This window comes from Stegodyphus dumicola, chromosome 3 (genome assembly GCF_044657685.1).
Source record: "Stegodyphus dumicola isolate Sdum_Otavi_A_Nest chromosome 3, ASM4465768v1".
Lineage (NCBI taxonomy): Eukaryota > Metazoa > Arthropoda > Arachnida > Araneae > Eresidae > Stegodyphus > Stegodyphus dumicola.
The window spans coordinates 215052470-215075817 of NC_140770.1; the positions used below are offsets into that span (position 1 = coordinate 215052470).

The window sequence follows — 23348 nt, forward strand, 5'->3', positions numbered from 1 at the left end:
ACGCTGTTCAAAATCTGCAATTAAGTTGCCCGTTTAAAAACTTCAGTAATAATAAACTGCCATTGACTGGAAGGTCTTACTGATAATCTAAATATTAGATGTATAAAGTATTTTCTCCCTCGTTTCTGCATGCTTTCGTGGAGTAACGGTTAGCACACTCGGCGCGTAGTCGAGAGGTCCAGGTTCGAGTCCCGGCGAGGGCATTGCACATTTTCCACATTTCCTGCTTCAAAATAACCTAATGATTCTAAAGATTAATGCACATTTCGTGAGAATTATTTAATATTTTCTTGCAATAAATTAAGCAAGAGGATAAAGAATACCATTAACAGAATCATTAGATTTTATGAGGAGCGAGAAACAGGAAAACTCATTTGTGCCGTAACCGAGTACTGAATCTGAGATTTTATCATTGCTAGATGTATGAGATGACCACCACTTCACAACATAAGATGCATGGAATAAATGCCTTATAATGCCTTACAAGATAATCATAAAAAAAACAACGAAAACTTATTTAGAGAATTTTTTTATTGATAACCAAGTTTATGTACTCTGATAGCAAGAGAAATTATGCAACCTTCAATATAGCTTTATTGGATGCAGATCGTTTAGATGATGTACTTACTACTAACAAAAGCATTAACAAAAACTATGTAATAAATCTATACGTATTTAATGGCATTAAATAGTGAAATAAGTTAGAAAAGTATTTCCTAAACTCTTACATCGCTCTCCACCTATACATAGTTGCAATTTATCACTAAGCGAACTGGAATACATTCTTTAAAGAATTCAGTCATAGAGCTTAGAAAGAATATTGAAACTCCAATTTCTATTTATTTGCGTTGACAAATAGCTAGAAAGCGAAGAATAGGAAATGGGAAAAATTCGATTTCGAATCAGAGTTTTGGAAAGAGGAATGCAAGAATTTACGTCAAGAGGAAAACAAAAGAATTTTTTTTTTTTGAAATACAGGACGCGTCAGCAAATACTATTCTTGAATCAACCGTTTTTCGTCGCCATTCTTTGCGAACAAATGATTTATAACTTATTCAAAGCTATTCTTCGGTCGATCGAACAAAAGATGGCGTAAAATGTCTTTTAAAGAGTATGATTTCAAGGATGTGGCAGCTGAAAGTTGGTGGTCAGAACATAATTCAAGCTGAAAACGCATAAAGTGTTGAAACTCCAAAAAATCTTTCTTACTTTCATTTCTTAGTATTTTGAAGGACTAAGCCATTCTTTTGCGAATATTTGTTGTATCATAAATTTTCAGCTGACAGCAGTACTATTAACATTTTTAAACTATCATTGAGCTTTGAAAAAATATTGAGAAATAATTCTCACCAAGACCTATTTCCCAGTTTTTTTATTTATAGATTATACTTCCTGCTTTAAAAAAAGGTTCAAAAGAGATTTGTTTATTAAGCATTTAGGCTTAAATTTTCCTTTTAAAAACGCCAATAGAAATAGTTCCAGAAAACTTTGGTTAGAATTGTTTCTTTGATTATTAATTTTTTGCATCAAGTGTGGTTTAATTACTTTTAAAGAAGTTTCGAAGTTTTTCTAAAATTAAAAACAATAAGTTCGCTGTTTGTTACTTATTACATACTGTTTTTATTTGTAATTATACAATTTCCATATTAATACTCCGATTAAAACAGTACCTATAAATTGTTATATTACTGTGTTATAGGTTTCAGATAAAAAATAAAATGTAGAACTACTTACAAATAATCAAAATAAATTTATTGAAACCACATATAAGTGCCTCGCTTCTACATCCATGGACTGAAATAACAACTTATACGTAAAATATTGAAATCAATGTATTATTTTGAAATTCAAATGTAAAATAAAAGGATAATTTCATCTTTCTAAACTCGAAATGTCTAGCAAAACCTTTTGTAATTTATTTCGTATGAATGCTGTTATAGTCAACTAGAACTTATTGTAACTCAGCAAATGTTTCACTTAATAACGAAACGTAAAAGGAAAATGCGTTACAAAAGAAACTAAAGAGTTAAATAGAAAAATTCCTTCCTGCATAGATTTCAGAATACTAATGTAGTTTGGAGAAGACCATAGGATGGTTGAAATTTCTTACAACTGGGACAAATCTGTGAGTGTTATTTTATAAGGTATTTCTTCCACTTCCCTAGCGTGCCTTCGTGGTGTAACGGTAGCACGCTATGCCGGTATTCCAGAGGTCCGTGGTTCGATTCCCGGCGAAGGCGGTTGCATATTTTTCATCTTTACCTGGTACCTGGAGCTCTCCATATGAAAGTCTGGCGAGTATCAGACTGCAAGCTAAACCTGGACTCGTCGGAAAACATCACACAAGCCCACTGTTGCGGTGTTCACAATGCATGCTCTCTACTCCAGGCTACCCGCAGGCGGTTGCAGTAAGTGGAACTCATCTGACAGGTCTACGAGCATATAGACCAATCTGCCCTAAGCGTCTCTACACGATCTGCCTTGAAATTGTCGTACCAGTGGCTGAAGAGAGCTGACGAGACAGGTCTGAGGCTGTGCTCCGCCTGTTTGTTTTGGCAGTAACTGCCAAATACCGGTCCTCATTCGGCGTTGTAACTCTGGGGCGACCTGTGATGTAACGTCTACTCACATTACCATCATCTTGGAATCGTTGCCAAAACCTGAAGATGACACTCTGGGCAATTCCAAGTTCGTCTGATACTTCCAGTTGGGTACGCCCACATTCCAGACGGTCGATAATTCTACCACGTAAAAAATCATCCAAATGCGTCCTTTGTGTCATAAGTAATCGGTTATTGCACTGAAATGCTTATAAAGCGCCTGCGAATAATTTTACTTCTTTGACTGTATTCTTTATATATCACTCTCTTACACTCTCGTCATTGTGACGTACCATCGGTGTCATCTGTTTACTTCCTAAAATTTGCATATGATTCTTGAAGTTGTGTAGTGATTTTACAGGTGATATATTTATTTTAGAGTTCGATTTCCGCGTGACTCCGAATTATCCTTAATTTATGGACATGAGTGTACATCAAAATTATAAACATTCATACCTTATCCAGGAATTTCTATCAGAGAAATAGCATGAATTTAATGATCAAAACTCCCTTCAAATGATAGTAATAAAGAGTGGATAATAATAACAAATACTATTCATTAAATTAGTCCATGTTATGAATTATGTGTGCTATTTAGTTTCATTAAAAGTAAATTTCTTTCATGGAGAACGTAATTAAAAAACAGAACAGAACTTCAACAGGAGACAAAACTGTCTAGACTGTTGACTGTTGTTTTAAGGATATTTCACTACATTTTTTCTTTCTTGGAATTCATAAGAGCATTTTCTCAAAAGATTAATCTTTTATTACTTAAACAAAGCTTACACCATCGAATTGACTATTGTGACTATTCTTAAATAAGTGAAAATAATTTTTTCTTTTTTTTTAAAGTAACATTTTTACTGTTAAAAAAAACAGAAGATTCTTGATATTGATTTGATGTTTTAGTAAAATTAATTCATGAAGTTTGTTTGGAAAGAAAATCAGCATTTGAAGCAAAGAGCAATACAATATTTCCAGCTTTTTTAATAAATTTATTCTTAAATACAAAAATAATTAAACAGGAAAAAAATTATAGTAATAATTTTTTAAAAAAATATAGACAGAAAGAAAGTAATAATAATAATTTACACAGAAAAAATAAAATTTTTGCAACCATGCATTTTTTTAAAGAATTTTCATAATAAAATGAAAAATATTGGTTGGGATCAATCATTTACAGAATCATACACAGCGTGCATAATCCTGAGCTTAACTTTCGCTTTACGAGTTTCATCCATATTTTTCAATATAAATTGAAAAACTCTTTAAAAATGCATTAAAAACTCATTAAAAATGCATGTCATCATCGTAGATTTCTTGCGAGATCAACTCTTTATTTCGTTCGGATACGATTACAACTCATTATTTTGTTCGGATACGATTACAACTCATTATTTTGTTCGGATACGATTACAACTCATTCGGATGCGATGTGTTCTATATTAAAAAAAACGTCGCCTTCGATGTGACAGCGAAATCGTCTAAAGAAAGCCGCTTCGTTTTAGCTTCGCTCTGATTGGTCGACGCTTATCCCAAACTCGGCGTAAACCCTATGCCACGAGCCCTAAACCAGATTCTGTGACGTAGCAGTGACTGGTTGCCTTGGCAACGGAGCTCGGCTTTAACCACTTATGCCCTTTACGCCCTTTTCTGAACGGGGCCTAAAAACCCTAGTCGCCCTTTAAAAAGGGGAGTATATAAGGTATTTCTCCCACTTCCCTAGCGTGCCTTCGTGGTGTAACGGTAGCACTCTGGGCCAGTAATCCAGAGGTCCGTGGTTCGATTCCCGGCGAAGGCGGTTGCATATTTTTCATCTTTTCTGCTTCCAATTAAACTAATGACTCTACAGTTTAACAGAACGTTTTATATTTGAGTCATTCCTTCACTCTACAACTAGTATTAAAAAATTGAAATTTCCTAGAAATAATAAATAAATGAGAAATTTCATGCAAATGCAAATTGTGCTTAACCAAAATTCGGTTCTACCATAATATCACAGACTGTCCATTTCTGTTCCGAGATATTATTTCCAAGTAGGTGTGTAATTAATTTAATTAAATCGATAAAAATGGACACCGTTTTTGGTGTGTTCTCTCACTGAAGCCCAGCTGCCAAATATTGTTTTCTGAGTAACTATAAAACTGGTTTTGATATAAACAGATAGTTGTATCTCAGTAAAAATGATGTGTGTTTCCTTGTGTTTCGTTCTGTTTAGTTGCACCAATCACGTGCATCTTATAAATAACTCCTTCAGCTGAAATAAGTCTCTTTGTCCCTCATTAAACAATTACTGCGTTCATAAGGCTAAAAGTAAGTTTTGAGTATGAGTACAAAGAGATGAGAATCATATAGTCTGAAGGAAGCATAGACTGAAAAAAGGGTCCTATTTCACCGAATTAAATATACAATACACTTTCGAGTTTGTTATATTAGATGCACCCGCAAGCATTAACCCGTTGAGTTAATGATCGGTAGTAATATTAATAATGCAAAACGCATCTATGATACAATAAACAAAATGATCTCTCTTGTGTAGGTGAAGGGAGTTTTCTGACGTTGATCGAGGCAAGATACAACTTCAGGGATTATAAGGAAAGTAAAGAAGAAATGGACAAACTTTGACTCGTTACGTGTTTCAGTTTAACTTATTTACAAATCTTATTCATTAATATCAGATTTTTTTAATTAACGAAACGAGAAGCTACTCAAAAATCAGAGCATTCTAAAACGCTACCTAAAAGTATTTACTTAGCCGCTAGTATTTTCTTTAAAAAATATCTTTTTTCCTTTATTCACTGATTGAACTCTTTACATTATTTAGCTACATTGCATTTTATTGTTATCATATAGAGTGATATTATAATTATATATGTATTGTAATGTTCCTCAGTACTTTGTCTGTAATAAGTGTAGAAGAACCTCGTAAACTAAGTAGCGAATTATCGCTGAGTTCAAACATTTACGACAGAATCTCGAGAAGAGTTTATATACCCTTTTATTCAGATAAGAAATAATAACAGATGGACCCTTCTCGGGCTTATAGGAAAGCCTCCTCACGGGCTTTTAAATCAGGTTAATAAAATAAGAAACTAATTTAATACTAAACTAAATAGAGGCACGTACAATACGACCGAGCGTGGTAGATTCAAGAACGAAGCAACCAGAAGGCAAACATGCGTCACAAAGGATTCCTAAGCACTCTCTCTCGCATTAAGTTGAACTTTACTTGAATACTTCGTCTAACCCATTTGTAGAAAAAGCGATACTAAAAACTTATTCTGGTAGGGAGGGGAAAGGAGAATAGACAGTGAAGCATGTTTAAACTTAATATAACCGTTAGAAACTGAAAGTAACCTCTACAGTATAATAATATATGTATATATTATCTCGACCAACGTGTATATAGTGGCTCTGAAAAAAGAAAGAAAAAAAGGATTTCATAAAGAAAGTAATATAATAATGAATTAAAAAGTACTAAACATGCATAAATGTTATCAAATAACTGATAATTGTAAATTAATTGATAATTAGAAGTAAATATGTATAATTATGCAATAAGAAAAGAACACTTTAATACTTCAAAATTTTGGCGACCTACCAAAAACTTCCGTCCCCACCCATTGAGAAGTCGTGACCCACACTTTGAAAACCACTGGTCTATGGTATTAAAAAAAGGTGCGCGAAAATAATATGAATCACAGTTAATAGTAAAGTGATGATGCAAACTAAGAAATACATTTATATAATTTATTGCTAATACTAATTTTTTTTTTTTTTAAATATTAGGTATTTTAGAGATGGAAGCCTGGATAAAGCTCCTGTTTAAAACTTTTTTGTCTTAAATTCTTTGCTCCATGTCTCAAAAAAATCTTTCATTTAATTTTAAAAAATACCTAATAGCTAGGTAGATGAAAATAGGTTTTCATAGTGTTATACAGCAAGGCAATTAAATTTTGGCTACAATGTCGTAGGGTTCTGATTGTATAAGAAATCAAATCACTGTCTTTCAGACCCTACTATACTTAAAGCGAGCAATCGCTCTGGTCTAAAGCATGGGCAAAGTCGTAAGAAAGTTAAAATAGCCTTTTTATTGAACTTTTAAAATCAACAGAAGGCACTATTTATGTTACAGTTGAACTTCCCCTATTTGCGGATATTTAAAATAACAAATTCAAAATAAGGTAATGTAGCGTGCAACTACATATAATATAGATTCTTACGCTGACTCAGGTAATTAATAGCATACATTTAAACATCGAATAGCAAGATGACTAAAGCCGGAATAAATTTGGCAGAGCTGGCGATAATACGTAACTGTAAGACCGAGGCCGCCAGAGCACTAACTTTAAAACATTCAAACCCTCGGTTAAATACATAACTAGTTTGTATCCTAGCGAAGACTACGGAAAGAAGATAAAGTAAAGTTTGAAACCATAATAACTGGCTAATTAACTACAAACTCCTACAACGTCATCAATAATATGTGGACTCAGTTTCATAAAAATCTCACTTTCCAGAAGTGCAGCACCATGTCGACCATCAATTACAATCCGTTCTGGTGATCATTTTCGAATTCTTTCAAGATGAGGACGAAGAATCACACCTGCATTTCAGGTTGCTGTGTATCGAATGAGGTTCACAAGATTCTATTTACAAAAGAATGTTTATCATACTCTGCTAAAACTTTTGTAAATTTTCTACAGGATGCATTAAAAGTGCAATTTCTACAGGGTGTAACTCCGAATTCATTAAAAGAATATTGTTGAAAGAATTTTCTCTAAACTTTAACAGCGCAGATTTACATAAATGATGCTAAAAAGACATTTAAAACCGTTTTGATTGTTTTATTTAAAATATATTTAAAGGCCTAACCTTTCGATTTAAGAAAGAAATCGGTTCCGGGGATAAAAGCCATATATCTTCCGTTTTTGATTATGTGATAAATGGTATTCCAGAAAACACTAACAAAATTTTATTCTAGGGTAGTGAAACTGTAAGTTAATTTTAAGTTAAGTTAAAGATTTATGATGAACTCGTGTCTTTTTCGAAAGAAAGTAAATTTTGTAGCGATTTGAAACTTAAACGCAATAATTCTCGTAACTTAAAGAGGAAAATTCTCAAAAGATTCCAAACTTACAGTCTGCTACAATTATGGATCTAAAGGTCATATTTGTTAATTCAGAAGTCAAACAACAAAAATCAGCGTTATATTTACAAAATTTTCACAGGACTAGTTTCGATGGTTTTACCGAACCACCATCCTCAGCTGCAAAACCGCAAATTGCGGTTTTGCAGCTGCAAATGCGGTTTTGCTTGCGGTTTTGCAAAATGCGGTTAATTTTGCGGTTTTGAAGCTGAGGATGGTGGTTCGGTAAAACCATTGAAACTAGTCCTGTGAAAATTTTGTAAATATAACGCTGATTTTTGTTGTTTGACTTCTGAATTAGTATTTATTCGGCGTGTTATTGTGTCTTAGTCATATTTGTTATTTGCTATTATAAATTTCTGTTTGTTATCATAAATAACCTAAATGTTTTCCCTGCGATAGGTTTGGCTTTAAATCGTCTACGTGTACTAAGAAACCAAGTAAGTTCAAAATCTCCATAGTCACAAAATCAGAGACAATTCTCGCCCAGTCGATATAGTCACACTTCATTCTATGATGATGCAAATCAATATTTCTGAAGGCATCATTCCATCATTAGTTCACACCGGCAGTCATTCTAGTTATAATTAACAAATCCAGACATCAAAAACTCGATTCTTCAGCGTTTCAGATGGACTCTATATATCGATGTCAAGACTTCGTGATCGCATCGTGCTTCATCGCATTGTGCTTCATGATCGCACTGTATTCAGCAATCAAAATTTTCTTTTGGAAAACAGGATGTTACATTAATAGAAACAGAAGCTTATGAACAAAATTTTCGAATTAACGGTTTTGACGTACCTGATTCTCCTGATTGAATATATATTAAGAATCTGGACAATCGCTCACAAATCATCGAATTAGTTTCCTCATACAAACCTAATAAGACTAAAACAACTGATTTAAAAATATCTTGAATTTTAACGGATAAAATCTCCGTCAGTCAACGTTCCTGAAGTTTATCCATATCTGAACAACGAATGGTACAAGCTCAAATCCAGCAATGTTTGAAAGATAAAATACCCAAACCTAGCAGATTTTATTTTGCCACTCATTGCCCTCTGAAAAAAGACAATGGACCTGTTAGACTATTTATAAATTACAGACGTCGTAATAAAAAGGTAAAGAATTACAAATTTCCTTTACCCCTTATAGAACAAATTCTTGAAAATTTACAAGCTGCTAAGATATTTACATTTCTTGAAAAACGAATTTTTTCATGGTCTTAGATTCCTAAAGCACCAAATACGTTTCCTTTGTCACTCACGACGTTCGACCTGAATCCCTTAAAGCTCCCTTTGGACTGTGCAAATTTTAGATTTAAGATTTATCAACACAGTAGTCATACCTCTGATTAGTGATCAGACTGTTGTAATTTATATTTATGATATAATCATTGCATCTATGCACAAAGACGAAGGAATTCAAAAATTACCACGAGTCCTTCAAGTTGCCTCAAACTATGATCTAGAAATACATTTTCAGAAATGCAACTTCCTAAAGAAAAAACAAAGTGAATTCATAGGATATATTATCGAGAATAGCATCATGCGACTTTCACCCCGCTATACAGTCATTTATTGAACCTAAAACAGCTCAACAAGGTTCAAAGTTTTATTGGATTTCGATAATTCATTAAAAATTATGCATCAGTCGTACACCTTCTCCGACTTACTGCGATTGAGTTTGATTCTACTCAAAAGCATGCTTTCTCAAATTCGAAACAAATACTCTCAAATGATCCTGTTCTACACCTGTTTACCACTTTAGCTTCATTGCCACACGAGTATTAACAGTTCCTCCACCCAATTTACAATGTAAGCAAGAAAACGATCCCACAAGAAGAGAAATTTTTCAGCTATGGATTAAAAATTTTAGTCATCATTAAATCCCTTAAAAAATTTAAACATTATTTAGCTAGAACAAAATTTACCATTTTTACGCATTGTTCTGCTTTTAAAAAATCATGTCTAAAAAGGATATAACATCTAAAATTGCTCGAAGGGATCTTTACCTTGAAGAATTTCGTTTCACTATAAAACGCAAATTCTGACATCTAATGAAACACGTCGGTGCTTTAAGAAACTTAAAGCTTTTCTGCTTTGTTAATTTCCGCCAACAGTGTCATTGAAATGATTATTAACGCATAATTAATTGATGAATTCATTACTGGGATCAAGCAAACTTTAGACAAAATCCATTTAAGTGACTTCTCTTTAAAGAGCGATATTGCATCCCTAAGTTTTTTACAATTGTTAAAAAACATTTTGAACTGTGTCCCACGTATTCTCTCTTTCAGAAAAATCTGATAAGACAGAAGGTGTTCTTCACCGAATTTCAAAATGCACTATACCACTATATATCTACTTTTTGGGAACAAATGTCCTCAATAAACAGGAACTATAAATATCTTTTTATAGTTGCTGATATTTTTTCCAAGTTATCCTGTTGGCAACTCCAAACGCATTATCTCAGACTAAGGTGCAGCTTTTACTTCAACTGAATTTCAGACTTATTTTCCTGACCAGAATATTAAAAATGTAACAATAACTACTGACATTTCACCCGGAAACGAGCAAATTGAACGCATGCGTAGTATTTCTGTCTTAAGCAAGTTATTCTTATATGAATCATAAAATTTATTTAAACACATTGCCTCCTCAAATGATCAATAATAGCACTACATTTCAAATCAACAGCTTAACATCATGTACAACACAAATGGACATTCAGAACTACGTACCACACAAAGGGATATTATTTAAGTAAACTATTTGGAAGACTCAGTTTAAATTGATATATTTTAAATGGTTGATATATAATATACAGTTACTATTTTTAGGACATAAAGGGTAAATAACCTAATTAAAATGAAAAATAAAAGAGGTTATAGCCAATTAAAATTAGAAATTTGAATTAGCCAATTAAAAAACATATACAGATTACGTTAAAACAAATCTTTGTTTTTCTCTAGGCGGACATCTTAAGTCTTCATCGGAAGATTTATTTCTAATTGCTATCGCATTAAATTTTGTGAGGAACCTCATCTTCCGTGCGCTCTTGGGCTTAGCACATCCATCTGCCAAAATCTCTATTCGAATCGTGATGAAAGTGTAGTTGATTTTTCATATTTCTAGTTAAATAATAATAACGATTTTTTAGCAGTAATAATAATCTTTACAAGCTGACAGCATTTTTGATATCAGAGTACGTTTGGCTGTTAATATTAAATTTGGCTTATAATATGCATTGGAAAAAAGTTCATTTTCCAAAAGTGAATTTTAAATAAATATTTCAGTTCATTACACAATATATATTCGATTCTTTTAAAGAAAACAAGTATTTTTAGTAACGCAGTTACTAAAAAGTCTAAAAGAATAAAAATTTTTGATTATATACAAAAGTAAATAATAATCTTTCTTACGATGTTAAAATATTTAGTAAAAAGATTATACATACTTAAAGACGTAATAAATATTATTCGGAAATTTTATGACTCTTTCTATTTATAAAAAGGATACGGTGGATTTATGGAATCGTAAGGGCATTTTATTCAATCTAAAGTCACGGAAGTTGTACCCTCTTTAATAAACAACTCTACAAGGCCAATCGAGGGAATTAGATAAAGCAATTTGTCTGTTGCATTACTATTCTTAACTTCCTACATCTAACGCAGCAGCGGAAAAACAATGTAATTAAAGCACTCATTCAACCTCTTTTAGGCAAAAATGTGTATTAAACTGCAGTTAAAACAGTTACTTGCTTATATATAACTCAGTGTCAGACTTGAAAAAAATTGAGAGTAAGAGGGATAAAACAGCTTTATCCAAGATGTATTTAATGTTTTTATACATTAAATGAATTACATTTTTTAAACTCAAACAAAGGCAATTTGCTATTAATTAACATACACTTAATTTACATATTTTGTTTTGATTATTGTCTACTTTTAATAATTTGATTTTAACTTTTAAATTCATTTCTTTGCCTGTTTTAGTTTAATTAACTATAGTTTAATTAATTAATTAATTGAATAAATTATATACACACATACATAGATGCAATTTACATAAATAATAAAACACTGCATTCACTGAAGACCAAGGTATGCAAAAGGGAACCTTGAAATTCTGGACTTTTATTTCGTTATTTTCCCTATTCGTTGTTTATATTTTTCATAATAATATATAACATAAAATAGGACAATCACTAACGAAATTTTGACAATAGAACTTTAAATTTCTGATTAAAAATATAAATACAATTCCCTTCGCATCTGCACTGACTCTTGTAATATTCCGTATTACAAAAACATTTTCAAATCGCTATCCACGATACAAAACGATACAAAATTGTGAGTAGTAAATGCCTTCTGAAATATACAATCTGGAATGCAAATCAATGCTTAAAATTCGAGTCAAAATATAAAAATTATGATTACAGTAAAAGACCCAGAAATTAATTAAAACTTACTCAAACAGTAGCTTCTAAGTCATCGTTGAAAAGAATATGGGAGGAGAGGGTTGTTTGTAGGAAGTCAGAGCAAGTTTACTATTGACTATTTATAGTCTCGCCAAGTAATATTGGCGAAAAATGTTATTGTTTTTAAAAAATTAAATAAAGACTGTTAAAAATATTATTAAAATTCTGGCAAAAAGTAGGAACACATGAAAAAAAGGAAAATAGAACAGAATAACAATTCTTCACACTATTTCGGCTGCAGTAGCGACGTTCAGAAAATTTGAAATTGTCTCGTTATTCAAAGTTAAAGCCAGGATAATAGAAATTAAAAAAGAAAAAATTATACAGAAAATTATATATTTTCAAAATTTTACATACAGTACAACTCCAATTATTCGGATTCCGACTATCCGAATAGCTGATTATCCGAATCACTTTCAGAATTTTTCAGAATCAACTGAAGAAGAGAAGGAAAAGGAGGGGGAAAAAAGCTCAAGAAAAGGAACGTGAAAAGACACGAGAAGATAATGATAACGTGTCACTTAAGGAATTAAGAAACTTTCTTTTGAAAATTCCTGGATGTTCAGAAGTTAGTGCTGAGAATGCAGCAGAATTGGTGTATGATTCGTCAGACCCTGGGTCTCAAATTCCAAAAAATGAACTTATTAAAAGTGTGACAGAAAAAAGTGTCGAGGAATAAGATGACCGAAATCGAAGCAGACGGCAGGACTATCAGCTAATGAAGCATTTGCCGGCCCCGAAACTGCGATTAGGTGGATGGAGCGTTAGCCCGAGTGTGACCCCATGCATTGTCGAGCGGATGCACGACTTGGCTGCCCGAAAATGGATTAAGACAATCAAACATCTTACTTTGACCGAGATGTTCAGCAAGCAATGACTTTTAACACTGCGCAGTACTTGTAAGTACTTTAAAAATGGTATTTTTTTCTTCCATTTTCAACATACAGTATATACAGTAATTAATTGAAGGGAAAAAATCCAATTATTCGAATTTTTGATTATCCGAATGGGGTTCGGTCCCAGTTGATTCGGATAATTAGAGTTCTACTGTACTAATAATACTTTTTCATCTATTCGCCTCATTCCTTCTTGCGGTTTAAAAACGGGCTTCATTACGTGCAATAAAAAAATTCACAGGTCGCAGAGGACGCAAGCTTTTTAAAGCAGTTTCTTAAAAAAATATTTAGGAATTTCATTATTGGCCAATGTTTGTGAAGGCAACAAAATTTCTTCCTCCTCTTGCTTGACTTCTGTGCAGATATTTTTGATACTAACTAATTGATTATAAATAGTATTTCTTATAAGGTTTTTGCAGATGTTACTATTCCAATTAATTACCTTAACTGAATGAAGGGTGAAATCTCTTCTTTTGTCAAATAGTCTGATTTCTTGGTAAATCAAAATATTAAAAAATGCAGATAATCAATAGTCAATTAATCTGAGCTTGTCTTGTTAAGTTTATGGCAAGAAAAGTAAAATATCTTTGGATTCGATTAAATTAAAATTGTAGAAAGTAATGATATCAATTAATCTGTAGGTGTAAAAAGTATTTTACAGATCATCAGTCGAAAGTGAGCGTAGAAATCTGTACGCTTAATAAGTAAGTTATTTATTTACTTGTAGAGACATCAGGCATTTTTTTTTTTTTTTTTTGGAAGCAGGCAAGATGAAAAATTAGCAATGCCTACGGCGCGAATCGAACCACGGACCTCTGGAACACCGGTCCTGCGTGCAGAACCACTACACCACGAACGCACGCTAGGAAGGCGGGAAAAATACCTTATATACTTTCCCTTTTAAAGGGCGACTGGGGTTTTTAGGGGACCCAATCGCCAAATCATGGGTCAGGAGAATCATCATCCAACACTCTTTTAGTTCGGGCGCTACTGTAGAGACATTAGGTATTTTTTTGGAAGCAGGCAAGATAAAACATTAGCAACGCCTTCGCAGGGAATCGAACCACGGACATCTGGAATACCGGTCCAGAGTGCAGAACCACTACACCACGATGGCACGCTAGAGAGACGGGAGAAATACCTTATATACTTTTTAGTTTTATCTTATCATTAAATTTTGATTTTATTTTCATCCTATTTAAAATTCAGAGTTCTATTAAAAATGAACTATTCATTCCCTCTATTTCGACTATCAAATCTTCTTGTTTTGTTCCTAAATAGGCATATCCTGGAGGAAATGATAAAAATCTTCGCCTAGTACCGTGATGTCAATCTGTCAGATGCATCACTGTGAAAAAATAGACGATCATTAAATACGTGAGCGTTTCATCACGGATTATATTTACGTTTCTTCAAAATGTAAAGCATTTATTATGAAAAAAGGAAGAGGCTTCTAAAGAATAGTAATCATTAGTTCAAGTGATATTTTACGCAGTGGAACATAATAAACAATATGTCGTTAAAATGAATGATAAGAATGCTACATCATTCCGACTATTAGAACCTCAGAAAATTCAAAATATGCTATGGTCAAGTTTTTGCAATGTGTAAATAAATATATATATATATATTTTGGTTTAATTGACTTAGCTATAAAATACCCTGGAAGCAATTTTAAAGTGACCACCATTTAAGTACCTAAATTCTAAATTTTAGACATTTGGAAACAAATACTCATAATGAATAATTTTAGTAAAAATTCTTATTTTATCTTCGTCATTTTAGCAACTGTATGAATTGTACAATTACACTTCTGCTGGCAAAAACGGCATTTAGGTATAATCAATGACCTATGAATAGATGAATGAATTTTCGACTGCTAGAAATATCTAATTCTGCATACAGTGAACTATTTTCTATTCCGGTTATCCTCGCATATTCTATCCAATCACGGCGTACTACATTTTGCAGCCGTAATCTCTGTTCGTTATAAACTTGTCATTTCGTGAATCTGTATTTCGCGTTTTAAGTAGAGTATACATTATTTTCTTCAAATTAAAAGATACAGGACAGGAGACCACTGGGTAAGCAGCTGTGCCGCCAAGAAGACTTATTGCTCACTCAGTGGGACCAAGTTTATTTAAATTTTATAATCTATGAAATTTGGATATATACATGAAATCACTATACATAAATACCTACATTAAATAGAGTTGTAAGAAATATTTTGATATATATGCATAAAAATTAATTAATTCCAATTTGAAAGTTCTGAAACAGCTGCTGAGATGAAAAATCTTGAAATATGAAATATCTTGAATCTTGGATATGCTGTTCCTTTTGAATGATCATGGTTTTCAATTAGATATTCGATGCTTTATGTTCCTTTTGAATGATCACAGTTTTCAATTAGATAATTAGAATTATTAAGTTATGCAATTTATTACGAAAAAGATTATTTTAAGAAGTTGTTTCAACCAGATTTGTGCGTTGACAACTGTGAAGGGGCGAAAGTAGAGATCTTTGGTTATTGAGCATTCAAACATATAATAATCGGTACTTTTCCGTTTCGCCGGCGCAAATCTCGCCAAGTAGAATCTAAGCACACATTTATCCAAAGTTCCATATAATATATATATTTTTTGAATCTGTTAAAAGTGCCAAAGACTGTGTGTTTAATGTTTCCATACTCAACTCACAGGCTGCATGTGGCGCAGTGAGTTTATATACGCAGCCTAAAAGGAATTTATTTGCATGAATTTATTTGCTCTTGCAAACAAAGTTTGAAAGGTCATCTGCATCAAGGTAAAATTTAAAATTTATCAAATGCATGTTGAAATTTAAGTTTGAATTTTTAAAGACCACTGATACAACTAGGAATACACAGTTAAGTATACACAAAATAAATAAATATTCCATCTCACATTTGTTAACTGTTATAGTTGTAAAATTATGTTGAGGTGCAGCAACTTTGATTTCTAGTTATCTTAATTTCAAGAGAACACTCATAGAATTTTACTATCCATAATGGCAGAAACATTTTAAAGAAAAAAATGAACACTAGCTGAGAAAAAGGGATAGTTTTGTGATGGCTTCCGGGTATCAGGATGAAGTTCTACACTTCATTATGAGACCTTATGCTGCAGTAGTTGGTCCTGATTTTCTTGGACAGGTCTCATGTGCAGTAGCTGTCATATTTTCGCTACCTAAATTTCAATGAAAATGCTTGGGATGCTCCCAGGCCTGCTGGACTGGCCCATTTACCTCCTCCAGACAGTTTAAACTGACCATTAGCCATTCCTAATAGCTTTGATGGTCGATTAGCTCATTAAAAGCATGAGCAATAACTGTAAAGTGTGTGTAAAGTTTTGGGCATGTTCACACACTTTACTGTAAGTTTCATTAGCTTAAGTTTACCTTTAACCCTTTGCACTATGTTGTGGCTGATAATGCCTGTTTGAAAATATGAACTTTAAATCCTCTGCAGTACAAAGGATTAAATATCAATTTGTTAATGACTTAGATGTGATGTCATCATGTATTTTACAAAAATTAAATATTATTTTCAACTTTGTAAATAATATTTTTCTTTCAAGCATAAACATATTTGCTATCTTCATATACAACTCGGTGTTAATTAAAGTTTTATTTTTACATTTTTGTGGATTTTACTGTCGTATATGCTTAACTTCCAAAAGCCAGTGTATAAAAAAATAGATAAATTTAGCTATATAATTTTTATTAAGTTAAAAGTGCCTTACACTTAAAAATATTACTTTGCACATGCTGTAAATTAAGTACTTTAGAACCAGTAAGTGTAAGAAACTTTTACTACTAAAGCAGGCAGTAACTATAAAACTACTGATTACCCCTGCCCTAGACCTTATCATCTTAATAAATCAGCGCTCAAGGCCTTTGCAAGTTTAATAAATTCAAGTAATATATATGAAATAATTTTGAACACAGAAGACAAGATGTTGATGGCATAGTTGATAATGATGACAGCTGACAAAGTATTTGTATTAAAGATGTTAACAGTCTACAAATTTTAAATTAAAATTAAATTTGCGAAGTGCATTCTTAATATGAATTATACGTTGTAATGCACTCAATCTGCACCTCATTCTGGATCATATTTTTGTTTTTTATATATCTTATGACAATGTGATTGATGAAAGAGAAGTAAGTGCTGACATGCTGGTAGGATAGCAAGCAAGACAGAGAATGTGATGATTCAAATTATTGGTTCAAAAATAATTTAGTTTTGGTTTAGCTATATTTTGATCAGTTAATTAATAATAATTTTCTAAAATTATTATTGGCTTAAGTCTTACCATAATGAGCATTATACAATATCATATGATGTGAATTAATTTTGAAATGATGCAGTTTAGAGCATTTATTATAAGCAGTTACTATATTTAGGACACAGAGCAGAAATAATCAAACTACTATTGAAAATTAAACTTAGTATTTTCATTAACATATTTTTATATCACATATTTGTATTATATAAAACATTAAACTCCAATTTCTTGCTTATTTCTTAAAGATCTATGTGCAGCTTTTGTAAATACAGTACTTTTAAGACTCGCACAAATACATAGAGGTTTAGCAAAATTGGTGAACACAGTTTTGCATTGCTAGATGTCTTGTTAGTAATCTTCAATTTGATATACAAAGAAATGCATACTAATGTTTAAATTCAAATATTCTTCAGATTTTAGTGAAAAGAAAATAGTTTTTCATAACCCTTCGAACATGAACGAAATGCTTTTGAGATTATGCACTTAGCTAAATTTTACATTTGGTGTTTAGCCTTTTCACGTGGCAATGACATATAAACCTCAATTTATATCACAGAAAAGGCAACTCTTCATAAATGCATTTTAGATGAAAAATATTTTCAAGTTTAAAAGCACACAATCAGATATAAGATGAAATATGATTCATTAATTTCGAAATTGATAGAATAAGAGACTTATGTGGTACAGATTAAAAACACTGAGATAACGTAAGAAAATGATAAACTATATATATAATCTTCTAAAAATATGTGATCATCTTCTCCAAGTCCAATGACAGAGATTTTTTAACCAATTTCAAAATCACTTTAATTCTAATCCTCTTAAAATATTATATAATATAAATATCTATTATAGACACTACCATTAATAATGACTGTTGATTAAACTTGATTTGAATCTTTAAAGGATTGTCTTTTATTCAAATATTCATGATATTATACATGCGCAAAATAGCATTAGAAGACAAGGCGCAATTAATAAAGTACATTAAAAAAATTTCCCTTAAAAATTCCATATATTTAACATTAATAATTACAGAATCTTTTCAGAATCAAGATAAACTTTGGAATAAAACACCTAATTTTAAAGAAATTATAAAATTACAAGTTTATCTTATTTACGATTTTCAACAGCATATAATGTTCAATATAAAAATCACAGACTGCAATATTAGTTTTTGAACAAATGAAGCCATATTTTATTCATACATATTAAGTTATTTATTTCAAAATGTTAATAATATACATACTGATGACCATCCACAGCCAGACTTTTTATCAGGGTTTAAGAGTTTTTTGCAATGTATTGCCCAAGAACTTGGCGAAGAAAATATTTTTTGTGTTTCTTGGGCACGAATTTTACCACCAGGCAGCAAATCTCCAACAAATTTAGCACCCTAAAGAGAGGAAGGGAAAAAACATATTAAATTCAGTTAAGTCTGAAGGTATGCTGGCTTAAGGAGATTCTTATTAAAAAGATATATATATATATATTTACCTATCTCTAAAAGATTACATATCCATACAGAATCCACACAGAAATAGCAGCTACTGTTAATTTCAGAAAATGCCAAAAAAATATTTCACATATTTCATTCATTTATTGTAAAATATTTTAATAACATTAAGGTTAAGCTTATTGAATAAGATATATACTGTTTCAATAAATATAATTGAAAGATATGTACTGTACAATGATACAGTATGTACCAATATGATTGATAATGTACCAATATGATAGTATGTATAGATAGATATGTACCAATATGATTGATAATGTACCAATATGATAGTATGTATAGATAGATATGTACCAATATGATAGATATGTACTGTATTGAAAGATATGAACTTATTGCATAAGATATGTACTGTACCAATAAAGTTGGCTGAATACCAAATGGCTTAGTTTTGTGCCATAAAGAAAAGGAGTAATGTCATAGTTTGTACAGAAATATGTATAAACATTGCAAATGTACACTTTGCAAATTAATTTTTACAGTGCTTTTACTATTCAATTTCTGTTTAACTTCTCCGTTTCGCCAGCACAATTCTTGCCAAGCAGACTTTGTTGGTGACAGCATACAGTATACACATAACAAATGTTAGTTCTAAGAATCTTTTTATTTTGAAGGCATAAACATTTTAATATTATTTAAATTTTTTTAAAAAGCCAGTAAATAAAGAGAATAAAATTGTAAAAAAACATCAATTTAAAATTTACTGTGCTTTCGTGGTTTAACATCCTGATTCGCCGGTTCGTATCACATGACCCCAAGTGATCTCATCTCACGTAAACTACGCTACTAAAAACCAATTCTCTCAGTAATTATCTGCATTAATTTCAAGTTAAATCTCAATTTGGAATACAAGTTTAAATGCAAGAATTATTTCAATTCGTACGAATAACTTACTCAGAAATTATGTAAAACCACATTGCTTTATTTCGCTAGTATATTCTCATTAGAATTGATGAATTTAACCCTTGCTTTTGCGTTTTCTATATTTTCGCCTTCGGGTGAGCGGTGTGATTGTATCCTAATCGACTTAATTACCGCGAATGGTCTTAGGGCATAAAATTTAACTACCTTGTAAAAATTCTATGTAATTGTATGTCAGTATTGAAAGAAACAATCAATCTGATAAGAAATGGCTGGGACTTGTTTTGAAAATAAAGTGTAAAAGGTTACCAGCGAAGATATTCTGTTTGGCATCAGTTGTACCATTATTGGTGACTTTATCGTTTGCGCTGGCAAAATGGAAAAGTACCAATTTTTCTACTTAACCATCTTCAACAATAATAAACTCCTTTCATTAATGCACAAGTTTCTTCAAGCAAAAAGTGTTTATGAATGTGACTGCAGCCCAAACTGCAAGGTTTCTTTGGTCTTGGCATCACTTTAAAACTGCTGCTTTCTAAATATGTTTAACATGGAAGCTTTTTAATAGTAGTGAATTTATAATACGGGAGAACCACCTCAGTTGAACATCGGGGGGGGGGGGGGTCCTTATCTTAAAGCACAGCCTATGTTTACCATTTCTTTTAATAAGTACATTTATTTTGGGATCTTTGAGAATGAAAGGATTCTTGCACCTGTGACATGCATGCTTCAGACCCCATATAACAGGCTTAGCTAATAAATTTAGAGCTGTGAGATCATCATTCTCCCCCCCCCCACTTACTTGCTTGGAAAGTGTTTTAGCTTTAGATGAAAATCATAAAACCATATTGCACTCCAATTTCCTATGTGCATATCTTGTCCAAGTTTATTTATATAAAACACATATGCAATATCAACAAAGAACCTAAAATGTTATTCTTAGACAAATAATACTCTTAGACAAATAATAAGCTTACTTTGCTAGGTTATGAATGTATGCAAATACTATGTATGCATAAAATGTATGCAAATACGTTGGAAGAAAAACCGTTAACACTCTGATTTAAAACTTCTAATGATCTCACGCATTCATTTGTAATGTCAATTAAGTTTAATATTGCTGACGCAGACTCATTTTGCATAGGATGCATACTCATAAATCGTCTCAGATGAGCATACACTTGTTCGCGGTGATTAGAGAACCTTTCTTCTAGTAATGAAATGGCTAATTTATAATTAGAGTCAACTATGGATATTGACTGCACAATACGATAAGCATCTCCTCTTAGCGCAGATTTTAAGTACTGTAATTTGACTGCATCTGTTAAATTAGGATTTGAATCAACACTGGCTAAAAAGATATCTTTAAATGAAAGCCACTCATGTAAGTTACCCGAAAACGTTGGCAAATTAATTTTGGGTAATTTAACATTGTTCTCAGTATTCGTGCAAACCGAAAGCTCCGATTTAATTTCTTTGGAAAGTTTAGCTAATTTACGATTTAATTCGACTTATAAGAGAATATCGTCAATCTCTTCTTTCTCTTTTACATAAGCGTCAATACTTTCTTCCGTACATAACCCAAACAAAGAATCGAAATTAGAAGTTATTTCTGTCTCAAACACTTTAAATTTATTCTTTAGTACTTCCAAACCACTTCCTTGGACATTTTCGTCCAAAACCTTTTGTTTTAACTTTGTTAACTGTGTTTTTAATGTACGTTTTTTCGCTAATATCTCCTTTAGTGACATTTTAATTAGCAAAAGTCAATAAACAAATAAAGAGCTTCAAAATGGTACAATGAGCTTCAAAAAGGAGGAGGGTACTTACCCTTTTGTTTCTACAGAACTTCAATCTTGAAGTATCCTATATAATTCTTCATTTCACAAACCGAAAGTAAATTCGCACTCTCATAAACTTTATTAGCTCCTCCGGCTCGACGGACCACAAAACTTGAAATGACTTAATTCTATTTCCCGTCGATAGCTGTATATCGTAATAAAATAACTCCACACACATTCCACAGTTTAAATACATTTATTTTCCATAGCGACACTCAGGCGCTAGTTTCCACCTCACAGCGTAACATATGAATCGCAACTTCGAATGTACCATAAATCAAGTTTTTTCACAGAATACATTTCAACGCCAATTCCGGCGGCGCATGCGCCATTAGCCAACATTCCGCTCTGGCGCCAAGCATTTCTCAGCTAATACAAAACAATTAGAGACGGCCAAAACAGCCGAAGCCAAATTCAAATTAGTCATGAAATTTTCAGACAAAAAAAAAGTGAATATTATACCAATCCGACAACAGTTGAGAGGTAGAAATTTCTCATCTTATCCCACTAAAGCCTAGCAGCGGAATGCAGGTTCACAACATGTGAACCTGTGAACCACCTAAGAACGACTCCGTGCCACTATTTTTGTTTTTTAATACAGAGATTTTGCTTTGTTTTCCTCATAGAACTAGTTTTTAAGAGGAAATCTGGATATTGTCATTAAATTATGAACTTCTGTCGCAACAAAACAACTCGAAGAACTAAATTCTTTCATCTCTTTTGCCTGTTGTGGCGAGAGTTCTCTTCGTCTTCGCACTCGTATAAGGTATTTCTCCAACCTTCTTGGCATGCTTTCGTGATGTGGTGGTCTGCACGCTGGTCGCGTATTCCAGAGGTACGAGGTTCGAGTCCCGGCGAAGGCGTTGCTAATCTTCCATTTTTCCTGCTTCCAAAAATACCTAATGTTTCTACAGTCGTAACTCCAGCGCTTTAGGACACCTAATTCAAATAGTGCGCAGATGTTCGAAATAACTAAATAATGCTACAGATCCACATTTTAAGTTCCAAATGACACTGGAAAGGTTAGTATATTTTAACGTTAAGTAGCGAGAACCGCACAGATTTCCAGTTCATTTCATTGTATAGAATTTAAACCAATTTTCCATCCTTTTACTCATTTGTGAAAGAAATTATTACATTTCCTCGTATGGGTTCAGGTAGTATAAGCGATTATCCAACTAGCCTTCTAAATGGTGCAGGAGTTAGATCTGTCATGAAGACCTGTACCTGAATAGTGTTTATTAAGTAAATTTGTATAATTACTTATTTTAGACTTTATTTTCATGAACTTGCATTCATTAAGATGTATTTACATTATTAAAGAAAGTAAGAAAGCAAAATATGTTAAATTATAAACTAAAATATGTCAAGTGACAAGAAATCTGATGACTGGATAAAGCCGGTTCTGGCTCTAAGAGGGCTAGTTCACAATTAGAAGACTCGTGGTTTGAACCCCGGCGAAGGCACAGCAAGGATGCAGAAACAGAAGGCCTTTCTTCGTCTCCGGTTTGAAGTACAGTTTTATTCCGCTTCCAAAATCAAGCGTATTCGAAAACGAAATATTTTTTTTTTAATTTATAAATGAAATATTAATACAAGATGAGTGGAGAAATATTAAGTCAGAAATAATAATAAAATTTTTATTGAAATCTCTCTAAACATATTATATCATATTTTAAAAGCTAATAAA

The 23348-nt window shown here is 32.1% G+C and overlaps 1 protein-coding gene and 1 non-coding gene across 3 annotated transcripts in view; one reads left to right on the forward strand and one right to left on the reverse strand.

Moving 5' to 3' along the window:
- The window catches only part of LOC118195135 (uncharacterized), a 171420-nt gene extending 149257 nt beyond the window's left edge, over nucleotides 1-22163 (reverse strand). Inside the window, exons 1-2 of one of the 2 annotated variants that reach the window (XR_015040409.1) lie at nucleotides 21648-22121; nucleotides 18687-18833 (exon numbers count right to left, since the gene is read on the reverse strand). The gene's annotated coding sequence lies outside the window, so the exon portion shown is untranslated. Of the gene's footprint in view, nucleotides 1-18686; nucleotides 18834-21647 lie in introns of both variants that reach the window. The other variant, XM_085813847.1, reaches the window with a different exon arrangement.
- Nucleotides 4330-4401, forward strand: TRNAT-AGU (transfer RNA threonine (anticodon AGU)). Its single transcript has one exon. It is a non-coding gene; the product is annotated as a tRNA-Thr (tRNA).
- Nucleotides 22164-23348: the final 1185 nt, after the last annotated feature.